Here is a 15,519-nt window from a genome sequence, read left to right as displayed (position 1 = left end):
ATTTTGGCTCAATATAAGGATGAACAATTGGAACTCTAAAGAAATGAAATGGATAACCATGGAAAGAAGGGAGCTTTCCATCACTGGAAGTTTTCAAGAGGAATTAGGATGACCATGTGCCACAGGATAGTTGTTTCAAGTCTGAGAGGAAGAATTATTTTACCTGTCTGATATCAGTGGAATTATTTCAAAGGCAAGCTCCAAGGTCATTTGTCAGCTTATTCAATTCAAAGTTTCTATGAATCTTTTCTGTAGAAGTTTCATTCTTGGAGAAACAGAAGCTCTAAGGACTTAGATCTGAAATGGACCTTAGAAAACTTCTTATTTGTTTCATGCATAATAATCATGAGATATAGGTTGTTGAATTGTTTTTCAACTAAGTCTGACTCTCCATGACCCTTATTTGGGGGTTTTTTTTGGCAAAGATACTGGAGTGATTTGCCATTTCCTTCTCCAGCTCATTTTACAGATGAGGAAACTGAAGCAAACAGGGCTAAGTGACTTGCTCAGGGTCACACAGCTAGTAAGTCTCTGAGACCAGAAATTACATGTACATAATTTTCATTATTCCATGCAATAAAACAATGTCAGTTATAGGATATAACCAAACCCTAACGTAGAATCATTAAACCCTGTGATTACATTGACTGACTGATGGTGACTATCCCCTATGATTTTGTTTAGCTTTAGATAATGTTTTCACCAAACAAGTAAATAATGTTTTAGGTCAGTTATACATATGCTTGAGCAATCTAGTGAAGGCAATTTTTGAAATTGTTACACTATTCCTCCAGGGGATTGTTCCTTTATCAGTGATATAAAGAACAATGAACATGGATTCAGAAATCTTGGGTACAAGACCCAGTTATATCACATAGTGGCTGAATAATCTTAGATAAAATAGTTATCTATTCTGAGTCTTAATTTCCTAAGAGATTGTAACACTTGCACTACCTTCCTCAAGGGATAGGTTCTAAGGATCAAATGAGATAATTTTCATAAAAGCACATGAAAAGCACAATATAAACCCTACATTCATTCATTACCATATTCAATAAATATTTACATACCATTTACCAGGTGCCTACCATAGTAATATGGCAGGTAAGATATTTTATATATATATACATACATATATATATATAGAGAGAGAGAGAGAGAGAGAGAGAGAGAGAGAGAGGAGCTAGGAGAGATATTAAGAGGTAAACACAGTCTCCCTGATTTCTAGAGGTTTATAATCTAGTTAGAGAGATAAAATAGACAATAGAAGTTAAAAATACAAGTACCATCTTATGTAATACTTTTGAAAAATCATCACCAGTCTTTCCAGATTTTTTTATACATTCCTGTCCTCCATAACCATGGAAGTCAAACTGGTTTTCTTGTGTGTCTTCATATGTAATACTCCATCTCTCTTTGCCCTGGTTATACTCCATTCCTCTAAGAAACTACTCCATCTCTCAGACACTCAGACACCATCAAAGACTCATTTCAAGAGTTACTTTCTCAGAAGAAGCTAGTTGACCCAATGGCTAGTACACTAGGTCTAGTGTCAGGAAGATTTGAGTTCTAATCTCAGCCTCAGTTACTAGTTTTAATTCCCTCAGCAGGTCATTCAACTGTCTCAGTTTCCTCATCTACAAAATGGGCATAAAAATAGTACCCCTCTCTCTGCGTGGTTGTGAGAATAAAATGATACAATATTTGTAAAGCACAATGTCTGATTTATGAGTAAGCACTTAATGAATGCTTGTTTCTTTCCTTCTAGAAAGAAAAAAACCCACCTGCAAATTCTTTCCTAGCCTGAATAATTTTGAACCTACTCTTGCTAGAGATAATAGAGCAATTTGCCATTTCCTTTTCCAGCTCATTTTACAGATGAGTAAACTGAAGCAAACAGGATCACCATGGAGTACAACCAGGGCAGAAGTCACTTGCCCAGAGTCACACAATTAGTAACTGAGACTGAATTTGAACTTAGGTCTTCCTGATTCTAGACCTGGTGCTCCATCCACTGTACTATCTAGCTTCTAGCTTGGTATATAGATAGTTAGCTCTTGTGATAAGCTCAATTACTCCTTTCACTGATATTCATTGTATCCCCAGTATTCTTTCATAGACAGTTTTTGTGAATTGCTGTGGTCACAAATTCAAGGCCAAATACTCAATGAATGCTCCTGAGAATAAATATAAAACTATTTAAGAGGAAGGAAGGAGCAGGGTGGAAAAGAGGAGATGAATCTATTTTTACTGGTGCTTGGCTCTTGTCCTTCACTAAATGACATCACTATAGAGACAAATTACAGTGTGTTCAACTGTGGCTGATCAGAACAATATGAGCTAAGAATGCTCTACCACAGATCGAGCACAAATAGTCCATGTGAATACCTGGGGTGGGTACTCTAAACTTATGTATCTCACATTTCCTTTGAACTGTTTCAATTCTGCCTTGCTCATAGAGGGCACCCTCTCTGATGAGGGCATACTCGGAAGAGCGGTCTTGTACCAGTGTCTCCCATGCTGCACAATCAATTCTAAAGTTCTTAAGAGAGATCTTCAGGATATCCCAGGATCACTTCTTCTGACCTCCCCCCACCATGGGCATTTGCCCTGTATGAGTTCTCCATAAAATAATCTTTGGAGGCATGTACATTTACCATTCTAACCACACGGCCAGCCCATTGCAGTTGTTTTCTCTATAGTAATGTTCGAATGCTTGGCAGTTTAGCTCACAAAAGGACCTCAGTGTCTGGTATCTTCTCCTGCCAGGTGATGTTTAGAATCTTCCTAAGACAATTTAAATGAAAGTGATTCAGTTTCCTGGCATGGTGCTGGTAGACTGTCCAGGTTTCACAGTCATAGCAATGAGGTCAACATAACAGCTCTATAGACCTTCAGTTTGGTAAATAGTCTAATACCTTTCTCTCCCACACTTTCGAAGTTTCCCAAATACTGAGCTAGCTCTGGCAATGTGTGTGTCAACCTCATTGTCAATGTGTTCCTCCCTAAAAAGGACACTGTCAAGGTAAGTGGACTTGTCCACATCATTCAAAATTTCTTCATTTGCTGTAACCAATGACTCCACTTATAGATGGTGTGGTTCTGATTGATGGAGTACCTGTGTTTCTTTGGTATTCTTCATTAGACCAACATTAGCAGCAGAGAATCAATCCATCCTTTGTTGCATCTCAGCTTCAGAGGCTCTATTGACTGCACAGTCATCTGCAAACAGAAGATCCTGCACCAACACTCCCTTCAGTTTGATCTTGGTTTGTAGCCTACTAAGCCACATTTAAATTAAAGATCACCTGGCAGGAGAAGACATAAGACACTGAGGTCCTTTCTTTTGCTAAAATGCCTAGCATTCCAACATTACTACAGAGAATGCAACTACGATGGGTTGGACATATTGTTAGATTGCTAGACATACACTTGCCCAAAAATCTATTTTATGGAGAACTCCCACATGGCAAGCACTCACAAGGGGGTCAGAAGAAACAATACAAGACACCCTGACAGTCTCTCTGAAGAACTTTATAATTGATTGTGCAGCCTGGGAGACACTGGCACAGGACCACCCATCATGGCCTGCCCTCATCATAGATGTACTCTATGAACAAGGCAGAAATGAAGCATTTCAAAGGAAACAGAATATATATATATATATATATATATATATATATATATATATATATATATTTATGTTTAGAGTAATCCCCGCAGGTGTTCACATAGATTATTTATGCCCAACTTGTAGTAGAGCATTCCAAGCTCTCATATTGGTCTGATCAGTCACAGAGGGACATACTAGTTAGGTAGATTTTTCTCAAATATAGAGATGTCATATTGGTCTTCTTTGATACTGAAGAAGAACCAACTAAGCAACAAACTTAAACTGCAGTCTTGGAATTATCCATGTCAGCCTCCCTTCAGAAGGAAATAGTTCACTGCAGGGCACCAAGAAGAAGAAGCTTTTGATTTATTTTCTTTAAGGAAAGAAGAGTCTATATAAAAAGCAGATATTCTTGGTGGAGCTTGCTCCAAAACTATCTTCAACAAAATCAACAAAAAAGGGTAAACCTTTTATAAACCTTTGTCAAGCACATATTTGACAGAGTAACAAGCTAGAAAATGTACTCTTTTATAGTCTTTGAGATTTTCTGCTATATTCCCAGTTAATGAGCATCCATGCACAGCTACTGCTTTTAATTAACCAAAAGACAGAATTATTTGACCTATCCACTATTAGTGAAAGCATTACAAATGCCAGGGTCTGGGTCAAAGTCCTCAGTTTGATGAACTGTATGGAATATTATGTCCCTTCAACATGAAAGACTGGTATAATGGAAAGATTTGGGGATTATTGAGTCAGATGACTTGGGATAGAATCCTCAGCTACTGAGTACCCAAATGCCCTTGAGGAAGTTATTTAACTCTCAGACTTCAATTCACAGAAGCACATCAAGAAGCTGAATTAGATGATCTCGACCTCCCTGCCATTTTTGTCTTTTATCATGTGCATTTTTGCATGAAACATTTCCTTGATATTTCTAGTTTTCTTCAAGAGATCACTTGTCCTTCCAATTCTATATTTTCTACTTCTTTGAATTAAAAATAAAGAAGTCTCTTGATGAGGATGAAAGAAGAGAGTGTAAAAAGATGGCTTGAAAAAAGTTTTAAAAAACTAAAATCTTAGTGAGCAAAACTTTACTTCCTAGCAACTAGAGGGAAAAGAAATGGAAGTTGTATCAGATTTTATATTCCTGGGCTCAAAGATCACTGAAGACAGCAACTACAACCATGAAATTACAATACTTGTTCCTTGGAAGGAGAGGTATGGCAAATCTGGACAGCATACTAAAAAGCAGAGATATTACCTGGCAACAAAGATACACATAGTCAAGGTTGTGCTTTTTTCATTAGTAAGGTATGGCTGTGAGATTTGGACTATAAGGAAAGCTGAGTGTTGCAGATTCAATGCTTTCCAATTGTAGTGCTGGAGAAGACTTTTGAGAGTCCCCTGGATGGCAAGCAGAGCAAACCAGTCAATACTTAAATTAATTCAGGCTATTCACTGGAAGGCCAAATACCAAAGCTGAAATTTAAATATTTGGCCACATAATGAGATGCAGGACTTATTAGAAAAGACCCTAATGTTAGAAAAGATTGGAGGCAAAAAAGAAAAGGGGGATGGCAGAGGATGAGATGGACAGTTTCATGGAAACACTGAACATGAAGTTGGACAGACTCTGAGAGATAGTTGAGAAGAGAAAGGTCTGGTATGCTGTGGTTTATGGGGTCACAAAGAGCCAAACACAACTTAATGACTGAATAACAATGTCTCCCAGCTTTAAATCAAATAAACCATCTTCAAATCAACATGTCTAAATAAAAATGAACTGATTCTCCTCATTCTTTTCCCCACTGTATATTGGTCTGTATATGTATGGAAGACACACACCTTTAATTTTAATCCATATTATTATTTTCTCCATCTCTTTCTTAAATCTAGAAATCAACAAAAGAATAAATCAAGCTCTGATTTGTACACTTACCAATTTCTAAGGTTCATTCAATAAACTTGAGTGGTTTCCCTATCACCTCCAAAAAAAGAAATATAATTCTTGGTTTGGCATTCAAAGCTTTGGCCTCACCTACTTTCATGGTCTTCTTATATCTGATTCCCACTACATATTCTGTAGATTATTTATACTGACCTTGCTCCATCTCCAGCTCTGGACAGTTTTACCAATGGTTCCCCATGACTGGAATGATCTCTTTATCTGACTTCCCATCTCTGACTCCAGGATTTCTTAGAATCTTTCAATTTCCAATCATAATTCCACCTTTTACAAAAAGTATTCCCTGATCCACCTTCCAGTTACTATCTTTCCTATATTGATTGTCTCTGATTTATCTTTAATGTCTTGGTTGCACGTAGTTGTTTTTATATTATCACCTCCATTAGATTGTGAGCTATTTGAGGTCAGGGACTGCTTTTTGCCTTTATTTGTATCCTGAGAACTTCGCATAATGTCTAGTACATAGTAGAAGCTTAATAAAAAATTTGTTAACCAGCTGATAGAACTTCTTTACTTGGAGTAGGATGAAAAATACATAAGCTTCTAGCATCAAGTTGAAAATAATAATTTATACACACACACACACACACACACACACACACACACACACACACACACCTGGTGTGCATTCCCCACCCCCATTACCTTTTTTGTAAGGCAATGGGGTTGTGACTTGTCCAAGGTCACACAGTTAGGTAATTATTATGTGTCTGAAACCAGATTTGAACTCAAGTCCTCCTGACTCCAGGGTCAGTGCTCTATCTACTGTGCCAAATAGCTGCCCCCACTGCCTTTTTTTAATAGATAGCATATTTACTAAAATGAAAGAAAAATAATTTTAAAATAAATAATTTTTGAATACTTCAGAAAACAAGTTGTGACCCTAAGGGACCCAGGGTACAAAAAGCAAAAGTAATTTGCCCCTCAAATAGCTCAATTTTTTATTCTAGTACAACCTTAAAAGTTCAGGGAGAGGAAGAACTCATTTAAACTCAATGCAAGAACTATACCCTCTTCATTTTACTCCCAGGATAGCTAATCCCTCTTCTATACCTTTATCCAAGTCTTTAAGCCAGGGAAGAGCAAAAAGAACCAAGTTTATGAAGCAGGTGCAGTTAGATAGAATACTGGATCCAAAATTAGGAGTTCAAATACTGCCTCACATACTTATATGAAGAAGTCACTTAACTTCTGTGTGTCTGTTTTCTCATTATAATATTCAGATTTTAATAATAAGCATCTATTTCACAAAATGGTTGTGAAAATAAAATGAAATATTTGTAAAATCTTAAAGTCCTATAGAAATGACAGCTTTTATTCATGCTTTATATAACTATATATCATGATTATTATTAAACACAGTGGAAGAAGCACTATTTAGTGCTGTTTTTAAAGGCACTTAATGAAGGTTTGTGGACTAATTAACCAACGGATTGAATTACCCTCAAAGTCTGAAAGGAATTAGGGAAAAGGACAAATAGGATAGGGAGTGCTAACCTAGTAAATATGCCATCTTAATAGAATTTATAGCAGCTATTCCATGTCAAAAATTTCTGCCATTGAAGAGCAAAAAATTAACTTTCCTCCCTTAACTTTCTACAAAACCTCTTCAGTTTTGTTAGATACATATAAACTGCTAGCCTGACATTTCTCAATACTGACACACTAAATGCCCGCATGACACCAATTGTAACTTCATAAGCCCCAGGAGGAAGAGAAATGAGTCAAAAGCAGTTTTTTAAAATTACCCTGTGCTCCTTTTTTTGGTCTTTTTGAAAAATAAGTTTTATTGATGATTTTTGAATTTTAATCATATTTTCTCCCATGTCCTTCCCTCTTCCCCTCCCATAGAGACATCCCATATAATAAATAGTATTTTAAAAGATAAAAATGATTAAAAAAATTAAAAGGAACCCAACTGACCAATACATTGAAAAAAAATATGAAAAAAAATGTGCAATGTACAAGACTCCTGGTCCTTACACTTCCAAGAAAGGGTGGGTTGAGAGTGTCCTCTCATGATTCTTCATTTAAGTCATGCTTGATGTTTATAATTTTGCTACATTCACTTTTTTGTGTGTTTATGTGTGTGTGATTATTCTTTCCACTTGTATTGTTGTAATCATTATGTATGTTATTTTCTTGGCTCTATTTTACCAAGTATTTCTTTCAAAAGCAAAGCCATTCACAGATGATCTAGTCACAAAGAAAAGTGATTCAAATTGATATACTATTGTTTTCAAGAAACAGTGATATTTTCTAGAAAAAATTGAAGGAAAATGGAAATTGTTCCTTTTTTTTTATTTCTGAACAAAAGAAAGACACATTTTATTTTCCTCTAAATGGATTTGTTTATCAATAACAAAGAATGCTGAATCCACATTCCTAAATATCTATACCAGGCTCAGTTTGGGTCTCTTATTACCATCAAGGTGAGTCAAGGCACATCACCTCTACCTCCTGAGGCAGAATCCTAAACTATGAAGCATCCTGTAAGAGAGGCAGTATAGAGCATCTAGGAGGCTTGAACATCCGACCTAGAGTCAGGAGGGCCTGAGTTCAAAGAGAAACCCTGATTGTGTACACACACACACACACACACACACACACACACACACAGACACACACGAGAGAATGAAGTAGTCCAGAAACCCCTGTGGAGGATTTTTAGGTGGATGTATTTGGTAACTCTAGGAGACTTACCTAACCTGGGCATATTTCTTTTTTATCTATATACTGAGTCATGGGAAACCACTGCAAACAGCTGCATAATATATTTCCTGAGTTTTCTCTCCTATTCGGTAGATGTATTCAGTGCTATAGTTGGTACCTCCCTGGTGACTAGGGAATCAACCTTTCTTTCTAGGAGTCTGTAGATACAGTTTTCTGAGACAGCTAGGTCTTTAATGTTGATACAACATCAATGTGAGACTTTGTCCTATCAATCTTATAAGATGTTTGACAGTTTCAAATGTAAAATTTTTCATACAATACTAAGACATCAGTGGAAGATGTTAGTAGAGAAACAAGAATATAGACTCGTTCAAAAAGACACTGAATTATTTATATATATATATATGTATATATATATACATATATATATATATATATCTCCTTTGACCTAGAAATAACTAACTAGGCCTATAACACAAAGAGAGCAAAAAAAAGGAAAAAGAACCATTTATGCAGCTCATTTTGGGGGGATGGCAAATAACTAGAAACTAAGAGCTGTACATTAATTAGGGGAATGATTGAAAAAATCTGGCATATGAATGTAATAGATTATTATTATTACATCACAAGAAATGATGAAAGGGAAAAAGGGAAGCTTGCATGAACTGATGTATAGTAAGGAGAACAATCTACATAATAATAATAGAGTCAAGACAAACAACTTTGTAAAAGTTGAGAACTCTGATCAATACAATGACCAGTCATAATTGATTGACAGAGAACTAGTGATTGAACATGTTATCCACCTGGAGAGGCAAACAGATACAAGCTGTCCCAAAAGTCTTGGTGCAATTTAAATCTTAAATATGTATCATGATTTTTGGGACACCTTATATTTCTTAGAAATAAACAATGAAGGAATTTGACTGCTGCCCTATACATGTTTGTTACAACAGATTTTTTTAACTGGTAAGAAAAATACTTGCTAATTTTAAAAATTGATTATTTTTCAAAATAAATATGCTAATCATAGGATGACCAAATGTTAATAAGTATAAGTTCTTGGAGAGATACTTTAATAAGTGAATTGGAATAATTTTATACCAATTATTGACATGGTAAATAGATGTTCCTAAAAGAGTTCAAAACAATCTTACCTCATTGATAGGTTATACATGTGCCATGATATCTTTATTTCATTGTTAATATTTTTATCATCTATAAAGCAAGAGAAAATTTCAAGCCAAATTCTATCTGAATTATTGCAAATTTTATATTACTTTTGACTAAAGGAGTTCTTGTTATAATGTTAGATCATATATAACATAGTATCAGAAGAAAAATTAAAATATTGTTTTCGGAAGGCATTATAGTTGTTCTGTAGAAGGAGTGATGAGGTGACAATAGATGAATCTGCCTGCTTCTGCATCCCCAGAAAGACTACTTTTAACTTAATTATATAAGCAGATAAACAAATTGTAGCATTTGCTAAAATGACATAAATCTGTTGCTGCTGAGAGAACATAGTCAAAGAGAACATTGGTTTTGGAATCAGAGGTCTAATGTTCAAATCACTGTTCCAACATTTAATCTCTATATAATTGTGGGTAACTTTGATTTATTGTTCAGTTGTGTCTGATTCTTCAAGACCCCCTTAGATCATACTGAAAATGAGGTTTTCTTCCAAAGTTACTGGAGTGGTTTGTTATTTCCTGCTCAATTGTATTAAGGCAAACAGATGCTTGCCCAGGATAATACAGCTAGTAAGCATCTGAGGTTAAATTTGAACTCAGGTCTTCCTAATTTCAAGTCAGGTACTCTTATCAACTGTACTACATAATTGACTCATCAGTAAAATGAGTAAATTAGATGCTATGCCTTCTGCGATTTCTTCCAGTTCTAAATCTGTGCGCCTATTAGGAAGACGGGTGCTGGGAACAAAACCCAAGAGGACTCTGATGAGCAGCTGAGGGATATTTTTCAAGCTACCACAGTCTTCAAGTCAACCACGAAATTAGGAAAACATGGGGTTTAGTCCTGCTTCTGAAACAGTTGCTGTGTGACCATAAATAAGTCACTCAACCTCTTTGGGGCTCTCCAGATTTCTAACAATTTGGGTTACAGGCAAGTTGCAAGTCTATATGGGAGGATTTTCCACACTGGGAATTTCCAGCATGAGTGAAATCACAAGTGTAGCTTGTGTAAAAACTCTAGAAGGAAAAACTACCTTGGGAGAAAAGAACTTACATGACCCAGAAGTCAATAATGAATTATATTACAAAATTCACTACAACTGCTTCCAGACTGCTGCTATGTTTCAAGGCAGATTTCTCAGAAGAAGAATATTTTTATGAGAAATGATTTGAAGGAGAAAGTGATGTGACAAGTAAATAGACTAATTATAAGTATGAGACCACATGGAAGAGCAGATAAATATAGAACAGAGAAGGGGAAATGAAAGATAAATGATGTGATTGATTTGAGCAGGAGAGCAAGTAGACTATAACTGAAGAAGAAGAGGGTGATGAAGGAAACAAGCTTAATATGATGGCAGCTAAGTATCCCAATGGGTAGAGACAGGGAGACCTGAGTTCAAATCCTGATTCAGATGCTTACTATGTGACCCTGGGTAAGTCACTTAGCTTCTGTTTGTCTCACTTTCCTCAATAATAAAATAGGAACAATAATAGCCCCAACTCCCAGGGCTATTGTTATAAGGATCCAATGAGATAAAAATTATAAATTAACTTAGAACAATGGAGGATTTTTTTCCAATGAAGGAAGAAAGGAAATAAGTAAGCACTTATTATTAATTACCCAATTGGTGGTACAGTGGATAGAGCACTGGCTCTGAAGTCAGGAAGACTGTAATTTGAATCCAGCCTCAAACACTTGCTACTTATTAGCTCTGTGACCATGGGCAAGTCACTTAACCCTGTTTGCCTCCTATTTAGGTCCATCTCTATTCATTCTGATTGCCACTGGACCCAGATGGCTCTGGAGGAGAAAGTGAGACTGGAAACCTAGCACAGCTCCCCCTCACTCAAATCCAGTTCATGTATTTGTCATGCCATCACCTCCCTGACGGCAATCTTCTTCAAGAACAAAGGATAGGGTGGCTAGGTGGTGCAGTAGATAGAGCACTGGCCCTGGAGTCAGGAGTACCTGAGTTCAAATTCGGCCTCAGACACTTAATAATGACCTAGTTGTGTTGCCTTGGGCAAGCCACATAACCCCATTTGCCTTGCAAAAGCCTAAAAAAAAAAAAGGACAAAGGACAAACATCATCACTAGGCCCTGTGATAAATGAAGTGCTTTACAAATATTATATTAATTTATCCTCACAACCAATTGATTCTCTGGGAAGGGTTGCTATTTTATCCCTATTTTGCAGTCCAAAATTGGATTTGCACTCAAGTATTTCCAACTCTAGGCACAGTAACCCCCTACTTTTCCTAGTTCCCCTTCCCCACCAAAATGAATAACTATATAATCCTCAAACCAAGGAAAATCAATGACAACAAGCATTTGTCTGAGAGAGAAAGAGAGAGAGAGGATCTAATCCATAAAATTCTTTATGGGCTGATTAGACTAAAAAGCTTAAAATAGATATATTAGAAAAACATGGTGATGATCAACCTTGAAGGACTCGCTCATTCCATCAGCGCAACAATCGGGAACAATTTTGGGCTGTCTGCAAAGGAGAGTGCCATCTGCATCCAGAGAAAGAGATGTGGAGTTCGAATAAAGTTCAAGGACTATTCTCTTTAATTTAGAAAAAACAGATATCTTATTGTCTGATCTTGTTACCTCTTAGACTTCTTGTCTCCTCTTTAAGAATATGATTTCTCTCTCATCACACCCAGTTTGGATCAAGGTACAACATGGAAGTAAAGACTGACAGATTGCTTTCCATGGGGGGGGGGGGGAGAGTGAAGTAAGATGGGGGATTGTAAAACTCAAATAATATCTTTAATAAAAATAAATTAAAAAAGAAAAACATGCACATAATTGTGATGAGGAATGAATAAAGGATAGGGGGAAAAATCATCTGGCAGAGCCATTAACCAAGAAGACCAAGAAGGACTACATCTTTTTTCCCCTAAAGAAAAAGAAAGCAATCACTTAGGCTAGCAGAAGAAATCTAATGTGATTACTTACAATTTCTATTATGAGTCGATGTTGACTCTAGGTCAGAAAATTCTGAAGAGCCTCAGAAATCTATCCCGATTGTAAAGATTCAACCTTCTATCCTCCAGTGCTGCTGTTATTGTTCAGTCAAATCTGACCGTTTGTTACTTAATTTGGAATTTTCTTGTCAAAGACACTGAACAAGTTTGTCATTCCTTCTCTAACTCATTTTAAAAATGAGGAAACTGAGGCAAATAGTGACTTGTCAAGGGTCACACAGCTAGCGAGTGTGTGCCATCAGATTTGAATTCAGGAAGATGAGTCTGTGAAAAGAAGGTGAATCCAGGAAGATGAGTGTGGAGCTATTAGCATTCCTCTCCACATATGCTTATCCCACCTCCCCAGTCTTCTATTATGACAAGACAATATTCACTGCATCACCTAGCTGCTCAGAAAATTAGATGTCCTCAATGTTGCCACAAATGGACATTCATTTTCAGGGTTGTCTAGAATAGGCATTTGTAAACCTTAGTATAACCACAGATTTTACCTGCAGGTGGTACTTGATAAGATTTGGGCTAGTGATTCCACAGAGTTTGAAACTCTACACATACACACACACACACACACACACACACAAAGGCACACAGCTCAGCTCCTACCAACACCAATCAAATGAACATGCCTTTTTTTGTCTACATTGGCCATCAGAGTTGAATCATTTGGCAAAGAAAATGCTTGAGAGCAAAGTGCCTTCCACTGTTCTCTGATGTCAGAAGATTTATTATGCTGAGGTGGATGTTTGAAATATTTTGATGTATTTATGACTCCATTCTTATGTGTTATGTCTTCAAAGAATGTGATGACCAAATGTCACCAGGACTCCTTAAAAAAATGTTCCATAGACCCAATAAATACATAAATAACCTGACATTTGCTTGATGTTTATTATCTTCCCAGAATCTCATGGTATATGAAATATACTCCCTGGAATTTTAAACAGTACCTGACTGACAAAATTTGAGTTGTTTATAATTTGCCATTGTTACTATTTATTTTAAAAGAATTCATCCATATTCCCCCCAATCCAAAGAATACAGTACAAATGGATGACAAAAACACAAATAATTGGCCCTGATGAACTTTTACAGATGGCAAGAATCATAAAGATAAACCTTTGCCCTTTGAACCATCAATCCAGAGATATGTGAAGAAGTGAAAAGCTTTGCTTCATGAAAATTCAGGAGGGTTGAATTTCATATAGAGTAAGCAATGTTCCTCAAAAACATTCTAAGAGTATAAGGTATCAGCATCAGTTCAGGAGACACAGCGCACAAATGTGTTTTCCCATAAAACTACCTGTTTCAATGTTTCCCTATAGAAATACATCAAGTGATATTTACTGATTTATCAGATAATATGTTGATATTTACATTTTTGCTTATTTTTTCTGTCTTCTACAAATATGACTTCATCTCCCAAGAAGATAGGACCTTAGCTTCAAAGGATCAAGGTTTTTATTAAAAGATCTTAACAAATATCATTTGTAATTATAACCAGATTGCCAAAAAACAAATGGGAAAGCATTTACAATTATCCCTTTTACATCATGACTTTCCCCATCCTGGTTTCAATATATCACAGGTCAGCATAAGAAATTAAATGATAATTTGAGGAGAATTCCGCAGAAGCCACAGATGACATCCAAAGGCCAACAGACAACATAGAAAAAGCTTAGAAACACAGAAATGCATAAAATATATGTATAGCATTATGGACTGTCAACATGTTTTATCTTTTAATACCATAATAATTCAGACTTCTCCAGTATGAAGAGAAGGCCAAAAAATTTTATGCACATTTTCCAGATCATAGGAGGTACCATATCCACAACTTTTCTTGATGTGGAAGGGATAACTGTATTAAGTATTTATATTGTTTCACAGTACTATATTAGTATTGGAGATACAAATACAAAAAAGAAAAATGGTTCCTGCCCTCAAAAAAAGTGTATTCTAATAAGAGACAAACATCTGGGAAGCCACAGTGATGGTGGGTAGAGTTAAAGAATCATTTTATAAATATGGGCTAGGATTAACAAAAGATTGGACAAGGTCAGAATAACTATAGAGAACCTTGCTATTCAGAAGTCTAAAAAGCCAGGGCAGAGAGTTGGATGGAAGTTGGAAACCAGAATGCCAGAGAAAGGCTATAGCCCTTTTAACAAAGGTAATGAGACCCAATAAAACAATGTCTTCATAAAATTATCATAACCTGATCCAGTATTGTAAATGCTTACCCCTAAAAGCCAATATTAGATTAAAGTGCCATGGGGACAAAACTGATGTAATGTTTCAGAATCATAAATGTGGGAGGAGGGATTTAAAAGTTGGATAACGGCAAGTGCGGAATAACTCAATAAAAGTCTCGCTCAAACATGAACTTGGTGCTATTTGATTTATCACTTTAATAAAATACTGTAAAGGCCACGTTTGAATAGAAGGCAGTATTTTATTTATCTAATTTGTTCTGATACTAAAGATGGATTTTTTTAACAACAGCCTTGTGTTCATGACAGTGCAGTTGAAGAAGGTTGAAGTACATGGTCCTTACCCACTGCAAGAAAAGTAGAAAATGAGAGTGGGATGAGGAGAGATGAAGCTGTCTCTGAAGGTCCAGTGGATGAGCTATTGATGAAAATGAATTTTATAATTTCACACATGTACTGTGATTTCTAGAACACATTATTCTGTTCTTAGAACATTTTCTTCCATTCCTTATATATGTGTAACATCAAAGCTGGCTTTATTTACCCATTTTAGAAGGTTCTGAGCAAATCACCCATAACTATTCTGAGATTGCACTTTGATAATTCTTTGGGTTTGCTATATAGGTCTGCAATTTTGTAGGGACAGGTGAGTCATAGGATCATAGAATTATAAATTTAGAACTAATAATAACAGCTAGAATTTATAGAACATCTATGCTGCCCAAGCGAGGGCAGCTTAGGTGGTACCGAGGATAGAGTGCTAACTCTGAAATCACTCATTTTCCAAAATTCAAATCCAGCTTGAAACAATTACCAGCCTTGTGCCCCTGGGCAAGTCACTTAAACCTGTTTGCCTCAGTTTAC

Source organism: Macrotis lagotis, chromosome 4 (assembly GCF_037893015.1).
Source record: "Macrotis lagotis isolate mMagLag1 chromosome 4, bilby.v1.9.chrom.fasta, whole genome shotgun sequence".
Lineage (NCBI taxonomy): Eukaryota > Metazoa > Chordata > Mammalia > Peramelemorphia > Peramelidae > Macrotis > Macrotis lagotis.
The sequence above is the reverse complement of the archived record's forward strand: the minus strand, read 5'-3'. Positions refer to the sequence as shown.